Source organism: Leucoraja erinacea, chromosome 12 (genome assembly GCF_028641065.1).
Source record: "Leucoraja erinacea ecotype New England chromosome 12, Leri_hhj_1, whole genome shotgun sequence".
Lineage (NCBI taxonomy): Eukaryota > Metazoa > Chordata > Chondrichthyes > Rajiformes > Rajidae > Leucoraja > Leucoraja erinaceus.
In genome coordinates, this window is record NC_073388.1 from 40,792,499 (window position 1) to 40,815,805 (window position 23,307).

Genomic DNA, 23,307 nt, shown 5'->3' on the forward strand with positions numbered 1-23,307 from the left:
CCCTTAAGATTAGTTGATGAGTTACAAGATGAGACTGGATAGGCTGTGGCTGTTTTTCATGGAGCATAGGAGGCTAAAGAGTATCTTATATAAAATCATGAGGGGCGTTGATAAGATGCATGGTCACAGTCTTTTTTCTTGTGTTGGTGAATCTAAAATTAAAGGATGCAGATTTAAAATAAAGATTTAAAGGGGACCTGAGGGACAAGCTGTTCATGGAGAGGATGGTGGGTATGTGGAACAAGGTTTAAATGACATTTTAAAAGATATTTGGTCAGCTCTATGGATAAGAAAGATTTGGTCAGCACAATTGCGCAGATGATAGAGCTGCTGACTCATAACGCCAGTGACCTGTTTTAATCCTGACTTTGGTTACTGTCTGTGGACTTTGCACATTCTCCCTGTGACCGCGTGGATATCCTCTAGGTGCTCTGGTTTCCTCCCACGTCCCAAAGGTTAATTGTCTGTCTTTAAGTTGCCCCTGTGTGTTGGGAGTGTATGAGAACTAGTGTGAACGGGTGATCAATGGTTGCATGGACTCGATGGCCCGAAAGACCTGTTTCCATGCTGTATCTCTAAACTTAACTTAATATTCATCACAGTATCTACGACAATAAGCCTGTTTAGGTGCAGTATGAACCTCTGGAACAAAATTGAACAATAAACAATACAGAAAGAAAAGCTAGAAGACTTCTTTGCCGGGGGCCTGTTTCTATACTGTATCTCTGAAGTAATGTAAATTAAATTACATTTGGAGGGATATGGACCAATGCAGACAGATTGGACTGGGCACTTTGGTTGGCATGGATGACTTGGGTCGAAGGGTCTGTTTTCATGCTCTATAACTCTATGACCCTATTACCCCAACAGCAAAGTCTCACAGATAACTTTCTTTTTAGACATTTAGAGATACAGAACAGAAACAGGCCATTCGGCTCACCAGTCTGTGCCGACCAGCGATCACCCAATGTATTAGCACTATCCTACACACTAGGAACATTTTGAAATATTTTACCAAGCCAATTAACCTACCAACCTACATGTCTTTGGAGGATAGGATGAAACCATAGCACCCAGAAAAAATCCACGCGGTCACAGGGAGAACTTTCAAATTCCGTGCAGATAGCACCTGAGGTCAGGATTGAACCCGGGTCTCTGCTGCTGTATGGCAGAAGCTGTACCGCTGTATAGCTGTGATACCCAATTTGTGCAGCAATGATGGGCCAGCATGCTGTAGGGATAAATATTGGCCACAACAGGGAGAATGTACCCACCTCCTTTTTGAAACACACCATTCATTATTGTTGCCGGTTCTTAAATTCATGTCAAAGGAGCAAGAAGGCTATTCAGCCAATCAAGTCTACACCACCATTCAATCATGGCTGGTTCATCTTTCCTTCTCAACCCCATTCTCGTGCCTTCTCCCCAGAATCCCTGATACCTGTACAAATCAAGAACCTACCAATCTCCACTTTAAAAATATCTATTGACTTTGTCTCCACAATCTTGTGTGGCAATGCATTCCACAGATTCACCACCTGAAGGAGTGAAGGAGTTGCTCCCAATCTCCTTTTTAAAGCTACGTCCTTTTATTCTGAGGAACTAGTATTTGTTCCTATACACTCCCACGAGTGGAAACATCCTCTCTACTCTATCCAGGCCTTTCACTATTTGGTAAGTTTCAATGAAGTTCCCCTCATCCTTCTAAACTCCAGCAAACGCAGGCCCAATACCATCAAACGCTCATCATATGTTAACCCAATCATCCCTGTGATCATTCTTGTAAACCTCCTCTGGACTCTCTCCAATGCCAGCACATCCCTCCTCTGATATGGTGACATGAAGCTAGACATTCCCTGACAGTTTAAACTAATGGCCCACCGTTTTGCTCCCCCACGCAAATGGGTCAAATCCACAAGCTGCCCTAGTATGAAACTTATTCTTAACTGAAGCTTGTGCTGCCCTAGATACTATGATGTCTCTCAGGATGTGGAGAGGAAAGGAAATCAATAGACATCACAGGCATTGGCCTGTTTAATTTAGTTTAGTTTAGTTTAGAGGTACTGCGTGGAAACAGGCCTTTCAGCTCACCGAGTCCATGCGGACCAGAGATCCCCATACATTTAAGGGCCTGTCCCACTTAGGCGACAGCCAGAAAATAGGTTGTCGCCACATGGTCGCGGGGTGACGCGCGGTGATGCCTGTAACGTCATGAATTGTCTACACAAGTGTCGTAACATTTTTCTTGTCGCCGCTGGATTTTGAAACCGTGGGCTTGATGTTGCCTGTCTTCTCCTGTCGTGGGTGCTGTTGTAGGTTGTCGCCAAGATGATGCCAGGTGACGTTGGTTGTCGCCGGGTGATGACCTCAGTAATTTCCATTGGCGACAACCTATGTCATCCTACGTCAACCGGCGACAGTACCGGCGTCAAGAGAAGTCTTCAGTTGTCTTCATTTGTCGCCGACAGGGTCGTAAGCTTGTCGCGGGTGGAGGTAGGTTGACTTCAGTTGTCATAGGTTGTCGCCTGCGTGGTCGAAGGTTGTCGTAGGTGTTGTCGTGGTTGTCATAGGTGTGGTGATAGGTCAGTGGTTCTGAACCTTTTTGGCACCAGTACGCATACGTGAATAAAATACTGTACGTGGTATGTACCTTTGTTGGGTTCCTAAACATGGGCTCAACAAATTCATGTTATTTGTGCCCCCTTCATGACCCCCGGCAAAGCCCCAAATTTACCCCATAGAGGGGGTCACGATCCCCAGGTTAAGAACCACTGTCGTAGATGGATGTCCCAAGTCGCGAGGAATTATGTCGCTGGTTGATGTAGCTTGTCGAGCTTGACGTCGACTAGGTGGTAGCTTGTAGTGGACATTGTGATAGGGTGGGTCCATTTCAGCATCCCGCTACGACTGTAATTGTCGCCGGCAGTCGCCTAAAAAAATCGCCTAAGTGGGACAGGCCCTTAACTGTATTTCACATAAACTGGGGACAAACTTACAATTTTACCAAGCCAATTAGCCCAGAAACCAGTATGTCTTTAAAATGTGGGAGGAAACCGGAGCACCTGAGCAAAATCCACACAGTAACTGGAAGAACATACTATTCCGTTTAGACAGCACCCGTAGTCTGCGTCAGACCCGGGTATAGAGTGCTGGAAGGCAGCAACTTTACCACTGTGCCACGTGCCACCCTTGTACTGGATATACACTGAAAATAAAGGCAGACCCCTACCCTATTTATGAATCAACGCAGTGGGGATGACTCCTGTATATTGATCAGGATGGCTATGACTTGAAGGGGAATGTGAGGGTGGCGGTGTTCTATAGTGCCTGCTGCCATGTTGGGGAAAGCTGGGTGAGACATTGCAGTGCATTTTGTAAAATGCTCGCTTTGTACAACTCTGTATCAGCAGTGGAATGCTTCAAGCGGCTGATGCCAGTCAAGGAGGCAGCATTTTTCCTAATTATGTCCTTGGCTGGCACAGTAGCATGGCGGTAGAGTTGCTGCCTCACAGCACCAGAGACCCTGGTTTTATTCTGACCTTGGTCTTGTCTGTACAGTGTTTGCATGTTCTCCCTGTGACTGCGTGGGTTTTCTCCAGGTGTTCCAATTTCCTCCCACATTCCAAAGACATGCAGTTTTGTAGGTTAATTGGCTTTTGTAAATTGCCCCTAGTGGGTAGAATAGAACGAGTGATCTTTGGTCAACGCAGACTCGGTGGGCCGAGCAGTCTGTTTTTACGCTGTTTCTCTAAACAAAACTCTCAACCGCTTGGTTTCATTACAGGTCAAATATTTGTAAATCTCTGCTTTAAATATGTACAATGACTCTGCCTCAGTTTTATGGGGCAGAGAATTTCAAAAATTCATGACCTTCGGAGTGTAGAAATTCCTCCTTATCTCCATCTAAGATGGATGACCCCTTATTCAGAAATGACACCCTTCGTTGTAGATTCATCCCTTAGTGAAATAGTCTCTCAACCTCCTCTCAGTTTAGATTCTGAACAGTTTCAATAAAATTACCTCTCATTCTTTAGAACCCTGAATGAGTCTAGTCCCAACCCTCTCACTCTTTCATCATTTAGATCCTTTATACCAGGATTCAAGCTCACGAACCTTCCATGCAAGTTGGTTATGCTGCATTTGGAGTACTGCATGCAGTTCTGATCATCCCATCACAGGAAGGATGTGGAGGCTTTAGAGAAGGTGCAGAAGTGGTTTATCAGAATGTTGCCTGGATTAGATGGTATTATCTTTGAGGTGTTGGAGAGGTGGTTTAAGAGAATGATCCCGGTGAAGATTGGTTCATGTATGAGGAGCTTTGATGGGTCTGGGCCTGTACTCACTAGAGTTTAGAAGGATGAGGGGGTACCTCATTGGAGCCTACCGAATAATAAAATACCTAATAGAGTGGATGTGGAGAGGATGTTTCCAGTAGTGGAAGAGTTTAGGGCCAGAGGGCACAGCCTCAGAAAAAAAAAGGATGAAATAAGGTCTTAAATGATAGGAGTAGAATTAGGCCATTCGGCCCATCACATCTACTCCACCATTCAATCATGGCTGATCTATCTCTCCCTCCTAACCCCATTCTCCTGCCTTCTCCCCATAACCTCTGACATCCGTACTAATCAAGACGTAGTCATGATGTACCTATAGAATTTATTTTGTCAGAGAGTGGTGAATCTGTGGAATTCATTACCACAAATGGCAGTGGAAGCCAAGTTATGATGTCATTTTAAAGCAGAGATTGGCAGGTTCTTGATTAGTAAGCGTGTCAGATTCAGATTCAAATTCAGATTCAACTTTAATTGTCATTGTCAGTGTACAGTACAGAGACAACGAAATGCAGTTAGCATCTCCCTGGAAGAGCGACATAGAATATGATTTCAATAAATAAATCTGTTTACATGCATACAGTCATAGACTTCTTTTTTCCTGTGGGAGGAGTGCCCGGTGGGGGGGGGGTTGATTGGCAGTCACCGAGGTACATTGTTGAGTAGTGTGACAGCCGCAGGGAAGAAGCTGTTCCGGCCAACGAAGAGACCTGCAGCGCCTCCCGGATGGTAGGAGGGTAAACAGTCCATGGTTGGGGAGAGAGCAGTCCTTGGCGATGCTGAGCACCCTCCGCAGACAATGCTTGCTTTGGACAGACTCAATGGAGGGCAGCGAGGTTATGGGGAGAAGGCAGGAGAATGGGGCTGAGAGGGAAAGGTAGATGCATTTCATGGACTGATGAGCATAAAGTTGGACAAAGACCCAACTCTCACAAGCAGCTTCCCCCCATGAATTCATCTCCACCCCCTTCGGCCCTTGCCCATGCCGACCAATATGCACCATCTACACTAGTCCCAACTGCTTGTGTTAGGCCCTGTCCTTCTAAATCTATCCTATCTATGAACCTGTCAAAATGTTTTTTAAACGTTGGGATAGTATCTGCCTCAACTACGTCCTCCAGCAGCTTGTTCCATATACCTACCACTGTTTGTGTGAAAAAGTTGCCCTTCAGGTTCCTATTAAATCTTTCACCCCTCATCTTAAACCTATGACCTCTGGTTTTTGATTCCTCATTTCTGGGCAAAAGACTCTGAACATTTACCCTGTCTATTCCTCTCATGATCCTATACACCTCTATAAGATCACTCCTCATCTTTCTGCGCTCCAAAGAATAATGTTCCAGCTTGCTCAACCTCTCCCTATAGCTCAGGCCCTTAAGTCCTGGCAACATCCTGTTCCCTCTAGTTTTCTGATTTGTTGGCTTTGGCCTTATTAAAACCGCAGTGTTGAGGTTGCAGGGTAATGAGAACTTCTGGAAGTAAAATGCAATAAATAAGGCATGGAAGAATTTCAATTTGTGAATCTGTATTCCTTAAACGATTGCAACACCTTTGTTCGCAATGGAATAAAGATGTCAAGAGTCACGAGTATTTAATCGGCAGATATACCGAAAACAGAACAATGAAATTCTTACTTGCTACAGCATAACAGGTCTGTAAGTACAGTACTCTCACAGATAACACCCCCCCCCCCCCCCCCCCCCCCCAAAATCAATTTAAAAAAAACCCAAGTTGATTAGTAAGTGTGTCAGGGGTTATGGAGAGAAGGCAGGAGAATGGGGTTGAAAGGGAAAGATAGATCAGCCATAATTGAATGGCAGAATAGACTTGATGGGTCGAATGGCCAAATTCTGCTCCTGCAACATGAAAACGCTATTAGAGCGAAAGAACTTAAGCCAAAACCCTTAGTGCAACCAAGACAGTTTGTAATTCGTAGTTTAGTTGGTGCTGAGACCTCTGATCAAGATTCCATATCTGCTGCTTCTCGTGACTCCATTCCACGGTAGACGTGTTGATTAATGCATCACAATACAGGGTGAATTAGAAATGTAATACAGGTGGAAATAAGGAGAGAATTTAGAGATACAGAGTCCAACTGTTAAATTGCAAGACTGAATTAAAATGAATTGCATTGGAAGAAACAGGCCCTTCGGCCCATCACACTGACTATCAAATACCTGTTCACATAAGTTATATATTATCTCACTTCCTCATCTACTCCCTACACACTTGGGACAATTCACAAAGGCTTATTAACCTACAAACCCTCAAGTCTTTTGTATGTGTGAAGAAACAGGAGCACCCGGAGGAAACCCATGTGATCACAAGGAGAATGTGCAAACTCCTCACAGATAGCACTCAATATCAGGATCGAACTGGGGTCTCTTGTGCTGTGAGGCAGCAGCTCCACCAACTGTGCCACTGTGCTGCCCTATACTCCGATTCTCTTTCAGAGATGCTGCCTCAGTATTTCCAACATCTCCCAGTGCTAAAATGGTTAAGATGAGTACTTGAAGTTCCATTTTCAATCAAACTAGACAAGATATGTACAGCACACTTTCTGAAGGTCTTCTACAGGGTTGCAGTGAGTGACAAATAGGTTTGCTATTAATAAAAACACATTGGAGAGAAAATAGAACTGTATGTACTTTATCATCTGCAGCCTAGGATATATAATCAGCAGAAGACTGTTTCTCATTGTAGGTTTTTGTTGAAACTGTATTAAATAGAGATGATTTGAAATTACCACTTTCCCTCTTGAAATAAATTGTAAACGAAAACCTCATTAACCCGGGCAGATTCTTCCCACGATTAGCTGCTCAAATTTATCCTGTGTGATTTACTATTTGACTGCAGGTTGAATTGTGTTGCTGTTACAGATAGGGGTAACAATTGCACTGCTCTACGGCAGTATCTAACTAATCATCTCTTTTTATATGAGAGTCTTGTGGTAAAATGGGACTGAATGAAAGGCACTGCAATAGGCAGATAAGCTGGGGAGAAAATGATGAAAGGCTGAAAAATGAAGATAAGAAATGTTTTCTATTTAAACCGTTACAATCATCGTGTTTATGAATACAATAGCATGCATGTTTTAAGGAGGAGTATAAGGCACATTAATCCTTGTGATATCTTGTTTTCATCTTGCAACAAAAAGAAGTCTATTTCCTGTAGTTTACCGATGTGTTAGGTTGAATTGTTGAGTTATTAATACTGGAAGAGTTAGTGTGAAGCACGAAAGGTTTTCTAATTGCTTGCAGTAAACTAATGCAATGAGACATTGTACATCAATCATTTCCACACACACAAAAGAAGTAGCATTAACAAGGGTAGCACAGTGGTGCAACTGCCAGAACTGCGGCCAACCAGCCCCAGAGATCCAGGTTAAATCCTAACCTCGGGTGCTGTCTGTGCGGAGTTTGCATGTTCTTCCTGTAACTATGTGGGTTTCCTCCTGGCGCTCCTGTTTCCACCCACATTCCAAAGGTGATGGTTTATAGGTTAATTGAACTCTATAAATTGTACTCGTGTATGTGGGATCAATGATCGACATGGACCCAATGGGCCAAATGGCCTGTTTCCATTCTGGATCTCTAAAGTAAACTATTGTTATTGGTTTATTATCAACATATGATCCAAGCTAGTGAAAAAAAGTTGTTTTGCATAGTCTCAAGGCAAATCCTACCCCACATGAGTCCAAAAGGTAGTGCAAAAGAGAAAATAAACAGAGTGCAAAACATGTTACAGAGGAAGTGTAAATAAAAAGAAGTGCAAGAGGTACAACAAAGTAGATTGGGAGGTCAGGAATATGCTGGCCGGTACATTCAAGAGTCTGAGAACAACGGAGAAGAATCTGGATCTACTGATACGTACTTCCCAGATTTTGTATCTTCAGCCGGACTACGTAATGGAGAAGAGGGAATGACCAAGGTGTGAATGGTCCTTGATTATGTTGGCTGCTTTCCTGAGGCAGAGTGAAGTGCAGATGGAGTCGATGGGGAAGAGTGGGAGAAGGGATTGGAGACTGGTTTCTGTGATGGACAGGGCTGATTCACAACTCTCTGCACTTCATTTGCGATCTTGTGCAGAACTGTTGCAATACCAAGCTGTGATGCGTCCTGATACAATGTTTTCTATGGTGCATCTGTAGAAATTTGGAAAGCTTGTTGGAGACATGCAACATTTCTTTCAACTTCAAGTCAAGAGTCAAAAGTAATGAGGCAAGAACATGTCACATTTCCTGAAATAGAACGATGAAATTCTTGCTTGCTGTAGCACAGCAGAATGTATAAATATAATACTCTAAACACCTTAATAAACACCAAAAAAACACCTCAGTATATATATTTATTCTAGATAATTATTATATATACTTATAAAATGTCAGTATGTTCACACACACATGATTAAATTCATTTGTTTTATCATCAATCTACACATAATACCCCATAATAAAAAACAAAAACCTGTTTAGAATTTTTTGCAAAGTAATAGAAAAGAAATAACTGAAATATCATATTTACATAAATATTCAGACCCTTTACTCAGTACTTTGTTGAGGCAGCTTTGGCAGCGATTACAGTCTCAAGTCTTCTTGGGTATGACGCTACAAGCTTGACACACCTGAATTTGGCTAATTTCTCCAATTCTCTGCAAATCCTCTCTTCTGCCAGGTTGGATGGGGAGCATCGATGTACAGCTATTTTCAGGTCCCTTCATAGATGTTCAATCGGGTTGAATTCCGCGTTCTGGCTGGGCCACCAAAGGACATTCACAAAGCCACTCCTACATTGCTTTGGCTGTGTACTAAGGGTTGTTGTCCTATTGGAATGTGAGCCTCCGCCTTAGTCTGAGGTGTAGAATGCTGTGGAGCAGATTTTCATCAAGGATCTCTCTGTACTTTGCTCCGTTCATCGATCTATCGATCCTGATTATTCTCCCGGTTCTTGCCACTGAAAAACATCCCCACAGCCAGGGTCGGATTTACGTATAAGCTTCACAAGCTTAAGATTAGGGCCTCTAGATCTAGGGGGGCCTTGTAGAGCCATATTTACCACTAGGCTTCATTGGCTGAAGCCCAGGGCCTCAAAATCTAGGCGGCCTCCAGCCAAGGCAGGACACCTGCCATTCAACTCTGGGCGGGCCCCCCTCGCTAAATCTCTCTCTATGTCTGTCACTCTCCATCTCCTCCCGCCATCCGTATCCGTGTCCGGGCCACCAAGCCTCCGCGGCTTTCCGCTCGCTCCTCATCCGCTGGCACGGCAGGCTGCCTTGCTCATGCGCACCGCTACGGCCGGCACATCCTCCCCCCTGCACATGCGCACAATCATGGCCAGCACATCATCGGCCGCCCTGTGCATGCGCACTGTCACGGCAACTGGTCGGCGGTGGGCACTTCCTCCCTCGCTTTGAATTGTGGGAGATCTGGCCACCATTGCTGTCCGGTCGCCGCCTCGCCTCAACCGCTGAAAACCAACGCAGAATCATTCTCTGAGCTTTTTGAGGCATATATAAACATTTATTATAACGTATATGTATGTATATATATACATACATAAAGTGCAGTGTATATATATTTCAATAGAAAGCATGCAAACAATATTAGTGCAAAAAAAAACAATGCCCCAATGTTTATGTCGTTTAGAGATTATTTGAAGGTTTTTGTGTTTAATAGCCCAATCGCTGTTAGGAAAAAGTTGCTCCTGACCCTGGACATTACAGTTTTTAGGTTCCATGACCTTCTTCCCAATGGCAGAAGTGAACTGAGAGTGTGGCCAGGATAGTGTGGGTCTCTGATGATGCTGACTGCCTTTTTGAGGCTGTGACTTGTAGATTCCTTCGAAGGTAGGGAGGATAGTACCTGTGTTGGACTGGGCAGTGATCACCAATTTTTCCAATCTCCTTCGTTCCTGGGCATTTGAGCTGCCGAACCAGGCCATGATGCATCCAGTCAATATGCACTCTGCCATACAACTGTAGAAGTTCAATTGAGTATTTGTTGACTTCTGAGGAAGTAGATGAATTAGTGTGCTTTCTTGAATACAGGGTCGATGTGGCTGGGCCAGAAGTTGACTAAGTAACCCAGCTCCAAGTACTATCATGAAGTTGGTGAATCTGTGGAACTATTTGCCACAGAAGGCTGTGGCGGACTAGTCAATGGATATTTTTAAGGCAGATAGATAGATTCTTGATTAGTATGGATGTCAGGGGTTATGCGGAGAAGCCAGGAGAATGGAGTTTGGAGGGAGAGATAGATCAGGCAAGATTAAATAGTGGAGTAGACTTGATGGGCCGAATGGCCTAATTCTGCTCCTATCACTTATGACCTTATGACTAACACCGGCAGAAGGGTGGAAACAGAAAAGAATAGAGTTTTTCAATGATCATAAAAAGAAAGGATGAGTTTTAAAAATAAATCTGATATGGAAACCATTGACAGGATAGAGAAAAGAGAATGAGAAAGAAAATTGTTACATTGTCAAAGAAAATTAAAGATACTGTAAGTTAAATTTTCCAGGAACGTATAGAAAGATGGAACTAAATCAATTCCTCTTTGACGGAACCAGCACTGTTGTAATACGCTGAAGAGTTTGCTTTTGTGCAGCTTGGTTCGAGGAAATTAGAAAGTGTAGAAAGAACCAATTATATCCGGTGACATGACCTCCAAATGTTGAGGATTCACCAGTCCAATCAAATAACATTTATTCAAACTAAACTCACAGCACTCATTTTGTTTCGAATCTTTAACTATAATCCTACAGTCGATTAATTTGAGGGATTCCTAAACTGCCCCCCGTCTCCATTTGATCTCACTGTGAAGGGTGCGTTAAGTTTAAAAAGAAGAAATGGGGAAATGCAGATGCTAGTATACAAAAAAAGACACCAAGTGTTGGAGTAACTCAGTGGGTCGGTCAAGTCTTCCTTCCTGGCGCGTCCCAGGAGCCTTTTGCGTAGCCTCCTTGGCTCTGGTGAGTGTTAGCAGCGAAGAAGTTCATAAATCTTCTTTGCACTTTTTCCAGCATAACAACATCCTTCCTATATCAAGGTGAGCAAAATTGAACACAATACTCCAAATACAGCTTCACCAATGTCTTGTACAACTGCAATATAACATCCCTACATCGATACTGAAATACCCTTATTGGTCAGTACTCTTCTTCAGACTCTCAAGCTTTCCCTGGAAGTTCACAGGCTTTTCCTTGCAGCCAGTTTTAAATTGAGACGCAGACATAGCCACCCATCAGTCTCGAGGGAGCTCACCTGTGTCTAATGATCATTCATAGCCTTGACCTGGAGAGACTAAGGACCAATTGTCCTCATCCGTTAATAGGTTCAAACTGTTAATCCACTGGAAGGATAAGTGAGCCAATGTTCGTGGCAACTCCCAGACCAATACTCTGTTCCAAGGTCTGTCCAGGGAAGAGATTATCGGATGAATAGAAATAAACACTGTACTGTGCTGTACTTGTCTATGTCTTATAGAAACTTACAAAATTCTTAAGGGGTTGGACAGGCTAGATGCAGGAAGATTGTTCCCGATGTTGGGGAAGTCCAGGACAAGGGGTCACAGCTTAAGGATAAGAGGGAAATCCTTTAAAACCGAGATGAGAAGAACTTTTTTCACACAGAGAGTGGTGAATCTCTGGAACTCTCTGCCACAGAGGGTAGTTGAGGCCAGTTCACTGGCTATATTTAAGAGGGAGTTAGATGTGGCCCTTCTGGCTAAGGGGATCAGGGGGTATGGAGAGAAGGCAGGTACGGGATACTGAGTTGGATGATCAGCCATGATCATATTGAATGGCGGTGCAGGCTCGAAGGGCCGAATGTCCTTCTCCTGCACCTAATTTCTATGTTTCTATGTTTCAATATTCTAAGAAAGCACTCTTAAATTTTTTCAAAACTTCCATGAATGCAAAATTGCGACATTCCTTCTGACTCCTGGATCTCTCTAACCCACCTCTGACTCAAAGTGCACAAGGAACATTTTCATGGTGTTGAGCATCATTGCGTTGGGAGACCAAAGAAGCCTTTCATAAAGATTTGGAGTGCACCACCTTACAAACCAAGGTCTTCCTCTCTTCTTGTGTATGGCGTGCACAGCCTAAAGTTGTCGAACAACTTGTTCTATTTGATCTTATTTGATTGTGACAAACCAAGGAGATCCTTTCCATCAGGAAGAGCCTGTGGATCTTGCATTGGCCTCAACATACCCCACACTGTCCCAAGAAACAATGTGGAGCCGATTCTCAATGTCAGGATTAATTTAAGTTCATAATCCATTCAGCACATCGAGTCCACTCCGTCGTTCTATCATGGCTGATCTATCTTTTGCTCTCAACCCCATTCTCCTGCCTTCTCCCCATAACATTTGACAGCCTTACTTATCAAGAATCCGTCAATCTCCGCTTTAAAAAACACCCAATGACTCAACTAGTGTAAGTTTAGAGGTACAGCATGGGTAATTGTCCTTTGGCTCACCAGACCTCGCCGACCATCGATCACTCCTTCATGTGTAGGAAAGAACAGCAGATGCTGGTTTAGATAGAAGATAGACACAAAATGCTGGAGTAACTCAGCCAGACTGAAGAAGTGTCTCGACCCGAAACATTCTTGTCTCCAGAGATGCTGCCTGTCCCACTGAGTTACTCCAGCATTTTGTGTCTATCACTCCTTCATACTAGTTCTATGTTATCCCACTTTCTCATCCAAACCTCACACACTAGGGACAATTCACAGAGGCTAATTAACCAACAAATCCATACATCTTTGGGATAAAGGAGGGAACCGGAGCACCCAAAGGAAACACACATGATCATAGAGAGAATGTGCAAACTGCATATAGACAGGACCCAAGGGCAGGATTGAACTAGGTCTCTGGTATTGAGAGGCAGCAGCTCAACTAGTGCCAATAATCCCTCCTAAAAAGAAGTAACCAACTGATCAATTAACCATTGAATGGTGGATAACAGTCTTTATGTGAACTATTCTGAATTACCACAGGACTCCTCATGAGTTTAACAAATGTAAATTGGTTTCCTTTAATCCTGACATTAATCACACTCAAACACTCAAGTCCAAATGGAGAAGCGTATTGTTAAACACCACGTCAGTTGAACAGTGGATGGGCAATAAGGCATGATTTAAAGTAAATTTATGTTTGTGTTGTTCCTTTGGATCATGTTATTTTTTAAATAATGTACATATGAGAAATATGACTGTGATTGAGTTTGTTGTCACGATAAAAAAGTGAGTCCGAAAATCATCAGCAGCCCCAACTCCTTGAGTTGCAAGGTCGGCGGTTCAACAAGTTGAAATGCTTTTTTACAGTCACAGCATGGAATCAGATCCATCGGCCCACCAAATCCACGCCGACCAATGATCACCCATCCACATGAGGTCGATGTAATATGTTATATGACTAAAGCCCTCTTAAAGTGCGGGTCTGCTGAAATATTTATTTAAAGGTACAGCACGGAAACAGACTCTTCAGCGCACCACGTCCACATCGACCATTGATCACCCATTCACACTAGATCTGTGTTATTCCACTTTCTCTTCCTCTTCCTAAACACAGGGGACAATTTATAGAGGGCCAATTAACCTACAAACCCGCACGTCTTTAGGATGTGGGAGGAAACTGGAACAAAATCCATGTGACCACAGGGAGAAAGTGCAAACTCCACACAAAGACAGCACCTGCCAGGATCGAGCCTGGGCCTCTGCTGCTGTGAGGCAGCAGTTGTACCACTGCAGCACTGTGCCACTTCCATGGTGTTGTGATCGGAAGTCAAATGATAACATCAGCAATGATTTTGACACCTCTCACTCTATCCAAACCAATTATAATTAGTCGCATTGCTTACTCATCCAAGTGACTTTGAGTTAATAGGTACAATTTTCATCTGCACTTTTTAGCAGGCTGCAAGGATACTCATCTAAAGAGAGCTGCAACCTTATTAACAAGTGTGGGTCAGTTAAACCCCATTTATCGCAGTGAACCATAACTCCCACACAACAGTAACAGTTTAGTGGTGAACTGCTTGAGTCAGACTCTGCTTGAGTCAGAAAATTGTGAGCTTAACCCATTAAATTCGAGCCCCAAAATCTGTACTGTGCTGGGAGAATGCTGTAATGTGAGGAATATAGAGGTCCTTTGATAAGTTGTATGGTTTAGAAGACTGATGGAAGGTCCTGACTCAAAACGTCACCTATCCATGTTTTCCAGAGACGCTACCTGACCCGCTGAGCTACTCCAGCACTTTGTGACTTGTTTTGTAAACCAGCATCTACAGTTCCTTTTATTTCGCCCATGTCTTCTACAGTTATAACATGATGTCCTAACTCTTGAACTCAATGCCCTAACCAATAATTTTAAGTGTGTCAAACATTTTCTCAACTACAGTCATAGAGTCATAGAGCTGAACAGCACAGAAACGAGCCCTTCAGCCCACCATGCTGAACATGTTGCCATATTGGGTTAATCCCATTTGCCTGCATTTGGCTCACAGTCTACTGCACCATATCTGTCCAAAACTTTTGTTGCTTGCTATCCAGTCAGCAGAAAGATTGTGCATAATTACAATTAAGCCATTCACAGCGTACAGATACAGGATAAAGAGAATAATGTTTAGTGCAAGATCTGTAAGTTCTGATTAAAGGTAGTCTAAGGGGCTCCAATGAGGTAGGTAGTAGCTCAAGACTGCTCTCCAGTTGTTGATAGGATGGTTCAGTTGCCTGATAACAGCTGAGAATAAACTGTCTTTTAAAACCCATAATTGTAACCGCTTTTACAGTTTATTCTGGCTGCTTATTTCAGATAGGGTCTACTTCTAGAAGTGAAATATTGTAGTGTAAATTATATTGTAAATTCCATTGCTATGAGAATGCCTGGTGACTTGGACAGGTTGGGGGAGTGGGCAGATGCATGGCAGATGAAGTTTAATGCAGATAAATGTGAGGTTATCCACTTTGGTAGCAAAAGCAGGAAGGCAGATTACTATCTCAATGGCGTCAAGTTGGGAAAAGGGGAAGTACAACGGGATCTGGGGGTCCTTGTACATCAGTCTATGAAAGTAAGCATGCAGGTACAGCAGGCAGTGAAGAAAGCGAATGGCATGTTGGCCTTTATAACAAGAGGAATCAAATATAGGAGCAAAGAGGTCCTTCTGCAGTTGTACAGAACCCTAGTGAGACCACAAATGGAGTATTGTGTGCATTTTTGGTCCCCTAATTTGAAGAAGGACATTCTTGCTATTGAGGGAATGCAGCGTAGGTTTACAAGGTTAATTCCCGGGATGGCGGGACTGCCATATGCTGAGAGAATGGAGCAGCTGGGCTTGTACACTCTGGAGTTTAGAAGGATGAGATGGGCTCTCATTGAAACATATAAGTTTGTTAAGGGCTTGGACATGCTAAAGGTAGGACACATGTTCCCGATGTTGGGGGAGGACAGAACCAGGGCCACAGTTGAAGAATAAGGAGTAAGCCATTTAGAACGGAGACGAGGAAACACTTTTACTCACAGAGAGGGGTGAGTCTGTTGAATTCTCTGCCTCAGAAGGCGGTGGAGGCAGGTTCTCTGGATGCTTTCAAATGAGAGCTAGATAGTGCTCTGAAAAATAGCGGAGTCAGGGGATATGGTGAGAAGGCAGGAACGGGGTATTGATTGGGGATGATCAGCCATGATCACATTGAATGGTGGTGCTGGCTCGAAGGGGCAAATGGCCTCCTCCTGCACCTGTTGTCTATTGTCTATTGTCTATTGTGGTTTGGAGCAGAAGAAGGATTATAGTTAAGGATGCGCAATGTGGTTGATGCAAAGAAGCTGTTCTTGAACCTGGAGGTCACGGTTCTCAGGTTCCTGTACCTCCTTCCCGATTGTAGCTGTGAGATGAGACCATAGCCAGGTTGCTGTGGGACATTGATGACATTAATTGTCTTCTTGAGGCAGGGCTTACTGCAGATACTCCAGAATTCTCAGCGGGGTGAAAATAGAAAAAAAAAACTTTATTAGAAAACTTCTTAGATGACCATTACTCTGCAAAACCTTTTAAGTTGATAATATAACATGAATAAATAATTACATTTCCCACAATTATAAGGACAGTTAGCAAATCAAATATGACAACCCTCCAATAATTAATGTACTCTCACGGAAAACATAATGACTGAAAAATTAATGATAGCTGAACACACACAAAGTTGTTTACATTCAAACTGGTCAGCACATTGAATGAAGTGGAGGAACCCTGCAAATTGCAAAGAAGAACAAAAAGGTGGACTGGGTCATAAGTTCATAAGGAATAGTAATATAATTAGGCCATTCGGTTCATCAAGTCTACTCCGCCATTCAATCATGGCTGATCTATCTCTCCCTCCTAACCCCATTCTCCTGCCTTCTCCACATAACCTCTGACACACGTACTAATCAATAATCTATCTATCTCTGCCTTAAAAATATCCACTGACTTGGCCTCCACAGCTGTCTGCAGTAATACATTTCACAGATTCAACACCCTCTGACTAAAGAAATTTCTCCTCATTTCCTTCCTAAAAGAAAGGCCTTTAATTCTGAGGCTATGACCCCAGTCCTAGACTCTACCACTAGCGTAAACATCCTCTCCACATCCACTCTATCCAAGCCTTTCAGCTTAAGAGAAACACCATCTCTCCCTGAAACTCCGAGATAGTTTCAAGCTGTGATTCTACATTCAGAATGTGAACATGGACAACTGGAACTGGAACAGGCTAATCAGCTCCTTAGACCTGTCCTGTTCATTCAGATAAAGTCACAAAGTCCCAGAGTAACCGACAGGTCAGGCAGTATCACTGGAGAACATGGATGCGTGACGTTTTAGGTCTTGACCCTTCTTCAGGGCATAATGTTAACGTGAGAGGGGCTATGTTGAAAATAAAAATGGTGCCAAATCTGATGACTCTGTATACTGACTCAGTTCATGATTATTATACACTTGTACTGTATCTGTGATGCTTATCTAAGATGTGTTTGTGCTTACGTAAAGTGATACTTGTACTGAACTGTATACAAATGAATTGCATTTCACTGTAGCTCGGTACATGTACCATTGTAACAAAGTTTCAAACAGATGTGCAGGGTGAGCTTTTCACACAGAATATGTTGGGGTGCCTGTGACACGCTGCCAGGGGTGTTGTTGGAGACAGATAAGACAGTGGCGTTTACGAGGCTTTTAGATAAGTACATGGATATGCAGGGATGGAAGGATATGGATCATGTGCAGGCACAGGAGATTAATTTATCCAGGCATCTTCCCGAAGAACCTGTTCCTGGGCCATACTGTTCTATGTCTAAATGTTGTCCAGCTCTTTCTGCATTTGGTCACGGACTCCTTCATTTCCTAAAGCCTTATTAATGGCACTGTGCTCATTTTGGCTCTAATTTACTTTCTATCTCAGTCCTGCCTCTGTTTATTTCTCCAACTTTTTAATATGATTGGGTAACACAATAAGTCTTTGCTACTAATGTTCAAAAAGGCTCCAGGAAGATTTTGCTTTCCTTTCTGTCCCCTTATTATTGCACATTTTGAATATAGGTGCAGGTCCTTCGGCCCACAATGTCAGGGCTGAATACATGCCAAGCAAAACTAGTCTATTCCAGTTGCACATGATCCATATCCTTCCACTACCTGCACCTATTTAAATGCCTCTAAAATGTCACTATCGTATCTGCCTCTGCAACCACCGATGGCAATGTATTCCAGACACTCCCCACCCTCTGTTGTTAACATAGAAACATAGAAACATATAAAAATAGGTGCAGGAGGAGGCCATTCAGCCCTTGGAGCCAGCAATATCATTCATTATGTTCATGGCTGATCATCATAAATCATTACCCCGTTCCTGCCTTTTCCCCATATCCCTTGATTCCTTTAGCCCGAAGAGCTAAATCTAACTCTCTCGTGAAAACATACAGGGAATTAGCCTCCACCCCCATCTGTGGCAGAGAATTCCACAGATTCACAAATCTCTAGGTGAAAAGATTTTTCCTCATCTCAGTGCTAAATGGCCTACCCCTTATTCTTAAACTGTGACCCTTGGTTCTGGACGCCCCCAACATCGGGAACATTTTTCCTGCATCTAGGCTGTCCAATCCTTCAAGAGTTTTATATGTTTCTATAAGAATCCCTTTCATCCTTCTATATTCTGGTGAATACAAGCCAAGTCGACCCACTCTTTCATCATATGTCAGTGCCGCCATCCCGGGAATTAACCTGGTGAACCGATACTGGATTCCCTTAATAGAAATAATGTCCTTCCTCAAATTAGGAATTGAAACTTGACCTGCACATTTCCTCAAACTTTGACCCACTCACCTTAAAGCTGTGCCATCCCGTCCTTGAAATGTCCACTTTCCACTCTGGGTAAAAGATTCTGACTGTCTACCCTATCTATATTTCTGCGACTTAATAGATTCTGACAGATCATGATAGAAGGTTTGACCAACAAGTCTTCTACTAAGTACACAAAAAGTAACTCAACAGGTCAGGCAGCATCTCTGAAGAACATAGATAGGTAACATTTTGGTTCAGGTTACTTCTTCAGAATATCTTCAGGCTGTCTCTGTCTTTGTCTACAAATGCCATTTCTCTTCTCACAGATGCTGCCTGATTTACTGAGAATTTCCAGCATTTTGATTTTCAGTTTACCTTTTACTTTAGACTTTAGGCTTTAGAAATACAATGTGGAAACAGGCCCCCACCCTATACACTAATACTATCCTGCACATAAGGGACAACTTACAATTTTGCCAAAGCCAATTAACCTACAAACCTGTATGTCTTTGGGATGTGGGAGGAATCCGGAGCACCCGGAAAAAACCCACGTGGTCACAGGGAGGATGTACAAAGTCCGTACAGACAATACCCCTTGTACGGATTAAACCCAGGTCTCTGGCACGGTAAGGCAGCAACTCTACCACTGCACCACTTTCACACCCCATTTGAATAAAATAAAGATTTCCAAATCTATAAAACTCTTACCCAATATTGATCCCGCAGTGAAGGTGGATGTGCAGGTTGGGCTCTTTTTCACGAGAGCTGAATATTGGAATTCTTTAATACACTGATTAAATAGGCATGTTCCAACCTCCACAATATGCATATGCATTGTTGCTGCTGGCTGTGACAGAATGGGAGCAGTTTGATTAAGATGTGTATGAGGCACTGGAATAATGACTGTATGGTGGGAAATGTTCACATTCACTGGAGTTTCTTAAGCCAAACAACTTGATTTGGAAATCATACACACAGCAGATATGAAAAAGCTGAGAAAAGCCACAGAGTATGGTGTGAGGAGAAATACCTCTGGGTTAGGGAGCTTAACCAAAGTTGTTGTGATGTTGGGCATGGATATTTAATTAAAAGATACAGCAAGGAAAGAGGCCCTTCGGCCCTCCGAGTCCATGTCGACCATCGATCACCCATTCACACCAGGGCGGCACAGTGGCGCAGTGGTTGAGTTGCTGCCTTACAGTGCAAGAGACCTGGGTTTGATCCTGACTATTGGTGCTGTCTTTACCGTGTTTGCATGTTTTCCCTGTAACCGCATCAGTTTTCACCGGGTGCTGTGGTTTCCACCCACATCACAAAGTCGTGCAGGTTTGCAGGGTAATTGTCTTCTGAGATACAGCATGGAAACAGGCAATTTGGCCAACCGAGTCCACACTGACCATCAATCACCCATTCACACTAGTTCTGTTATCCCACTTTCTCACCCATTCCCTACGCACGAGGGGCAATTTACAGAGGGCCATTTAATTTACAAACCTGCACATCTTTGGGATGTAAGAGGAAACTGGAGCTCCCTGAGGGAAACCCACGCGGTCACAGGGTGAAGTTGCAAACTCCAAACAGGCAGCACCCAAGGTCAGTATCGAACCCAGGACCCAGCCATGAGGCAGCAACTCTACCATCTGTGCCACATGGCAGCCCTTTTGTGAGTGTGATATTTTGAGTCAATATACAGTGGCTTGCAAAAGTTTTCATACCCCTTGAACTTTTCCACATTTTGTCACGTTACAATCACAAACGTAAATGTATTTTATTGGGATTTTATGTGATAGACCAACACAAAGTGGTGCATAATTGTGAAGTGGAAGGAAAATGATACATGGTTTTCAAATTTTTTTACAAATAAGGTGAGCAGGAGAGTGGGGTTGTTTGCGGTTGCAGAGGGAGGGGGCAAGGGCGGTATAATTCCCAGTCTCAGCTCCTGTCCAGGGGGGTGGCCGGAGACGTCAGGACCAACGGGACACCGACCCCCAGGCCCACCAGGGGGAGGGGGGTATTGTGCTGTGGTATGCATTTTCCCTTTGTAGGTCACATCAATAGATGCGGCCGCACTGAATTCTATCTTCAAAACAAAGCCACAAGATGGAGAGGTCTTCTTTAACACTGTTGCTTATTAAAACATAACACTGTTGCTTATTAAAACAAACCTTCAATCAGGATTGGCTCAAGAGTAACTCGGGAGACGAACTTGGAACATCGCAGAAATGACAAGTAAACGGCAAACTTGTCATACCCGTGGGAACTCGGTTAAACTCTTGATCATACACTTGCAATCTCGTACACAACCACGTGTCTTTCACTCGCATGAGTTTCTTGAAGGTGGAATCTCATATAGATAGGGTGGTAAAAAAGCTTTTGGTCATAGCCCGTTGGAAATAGGGCATTGAGTATTTAAACTGTGATGTAAGCCTAATACAACTTGTCACCAAGTATTGACATATGGTACATTTTGGTCGCCTAATTATAGGAAGGATTGTCAACAAAATGAATGAGAGGTCTTTACAGAAGTTTCCTTTGAGAAGAGGGATTCATACATAGGACATGATCAGAATCCAAGTTTTAGGGGGTAAACATTGAGGGAACTTCTTTACTCAGAGAGTGGTACCTCTTGTGAAAACTCGCAACGTGAGACTCAGCTCAGTGAAAAGACTGTACAAGATTACAATCAAGTCGTCCACAATGTACAGATACAGGATAAAGGGAATAATGTTAAGTGTAAAATAAAATTCAGTAAATACTGATTGAGGATAGTCAAGGATCTCCAATGAGGGAGATGAGAGGTCAGAACTGCCCTCTACTTGTAATACGATGGTTCAGTTGCCTGATAAGAGATGGGAGATATATAGGGTTAGGTTAAATGGCCTCTGTAAAAATTGCCACTAGTGTATAGGGTAGGGGTCGGCAACCTACGGCCTGTAACCCAAAATCATCCGGCCCGCAGGCGTTTTTATTTCCTCAATCATCTGGCCACAGACTTCCGTCATATCCAGTACCTGGAAGGTGATTTGGCTGTACCGCATCCTGCGCAAAGCCGCCGGCACAGCCGCGCACCCTTCTGTGGCTGGGCTTCACTGTCAGGATCGAGGTTATCAGTGGGCCTACGGCCCGTAACCCGAAATCATCCGGCCCGCAGGCGTTTTTATTTCCTCAATCATCCGGCCCACAGACTTCCGTCATATCCGGTACCTGGAAGGTGATTTGGCTGTACCGCATCCTGCGCAAAGCCGCCGGCACAGCCGCGCACCTTCTGAAGATCCTGACCATGGGCTTCACTGTCAGGATCGAGGTTATCAGTAGGCCGGGGATTAGTGAGTATGGTATTTGAGCTCTGTGCTCTGGGTGGCATCCTCAAAGGGACGGGATCCATGTGTACATGTTATAGATTTGTCCCGCCATCCGCTCACAGGCATATGTCCTGGCCCCTTGGCAGAAAAGGTTGCCGACCCCTGTTGTGGAGAGTTGATAAGAATGCGGGTTAACATGGAACTTGTGAGAATGGTGGTCAGTGTGGTCAGTGGGCTGAAGGGCCTGTTTTCATGCCGCCTCTTTCTATACTTCCCAATTAACATGTTAACATGGCGGTAATTACATGCAATGCCACTGGCCACAGGCTAGCAGTAGTTAAAATACTTCTAGTTAATGTGATACAACTCATACTCCATGTAATTTAATATGGAGGGACCTACTGCCTAACATCTTGATAAGTTGATTCAGCAGCCTAATTGGAGTTATCTGCCTGAGCAGAACAGAACTGTGAAGGTTGTCATATCCCCAAGGCTTATTGAATAGTGAATTTCTTTGAAACTGGTGATGTCCATGAACAACAGCCTTGACACCTTGCTTTGAAATAAATTCTTCTTCCCCAGAATTAACATTGACCATTTTCAATCAGCTTTTCCCCTTGGGACACATCTTTTTAACAGCAGAGGCTTATTCGACAGGACAGAGCAGCTCTTTGAAATTTTTTGGAGGCTTGAAATGGAATTGACATTTGCTGAGACGTGGAGAAAAGTAAATCTGGGCCGTGAGCGATTGTCCATCGAACAATTACCTTGATTAAACATGAGAACACTCGAAATTCATTGTTAATTTCAGGTCCTGAAAGTTGTAATCCATAGAATCAGAGGATCATACAGCATGGAAATAGTTTTTATGGCTCAACTTGGCCATGCCAACGAAAATGCTCCCTCTACGCTAGTCCATACAACTCGTGTTTGGCCCATGTCCCTCTCAACACTTTCCTATCTGTTCAGGTGTCTTTTGAATTATGTTAGAGTAACTGCATTAACTACCTCCTCTGGCAGCTTGTTACATATACCTACCCCCTGTATGAATGTCACCATCCATGTCAGGCTCCTGGGTTCAGTGGAAATAAATCAAACCTTGTCTTATAACTTTGTCTTATATCTACGGCCCTCCATTCCATGCAACATCCGGCTGAATCTTTTCAGCACTCTCCTCAGTCTTATCACATCATTCCTGCAATGTGGCAACCAGAACTGAAGACAATACTACAATTGCAGCCCACCAAATGCTTTGTACATGACATAACATCCTGTGTGAAAATGTTGCCTTTCAGATTCCTATTTTACTTCGGAGTCACGTTAGTGACCACGTGAAGACCCCGTCCAGTACGCATGAGTGTCATA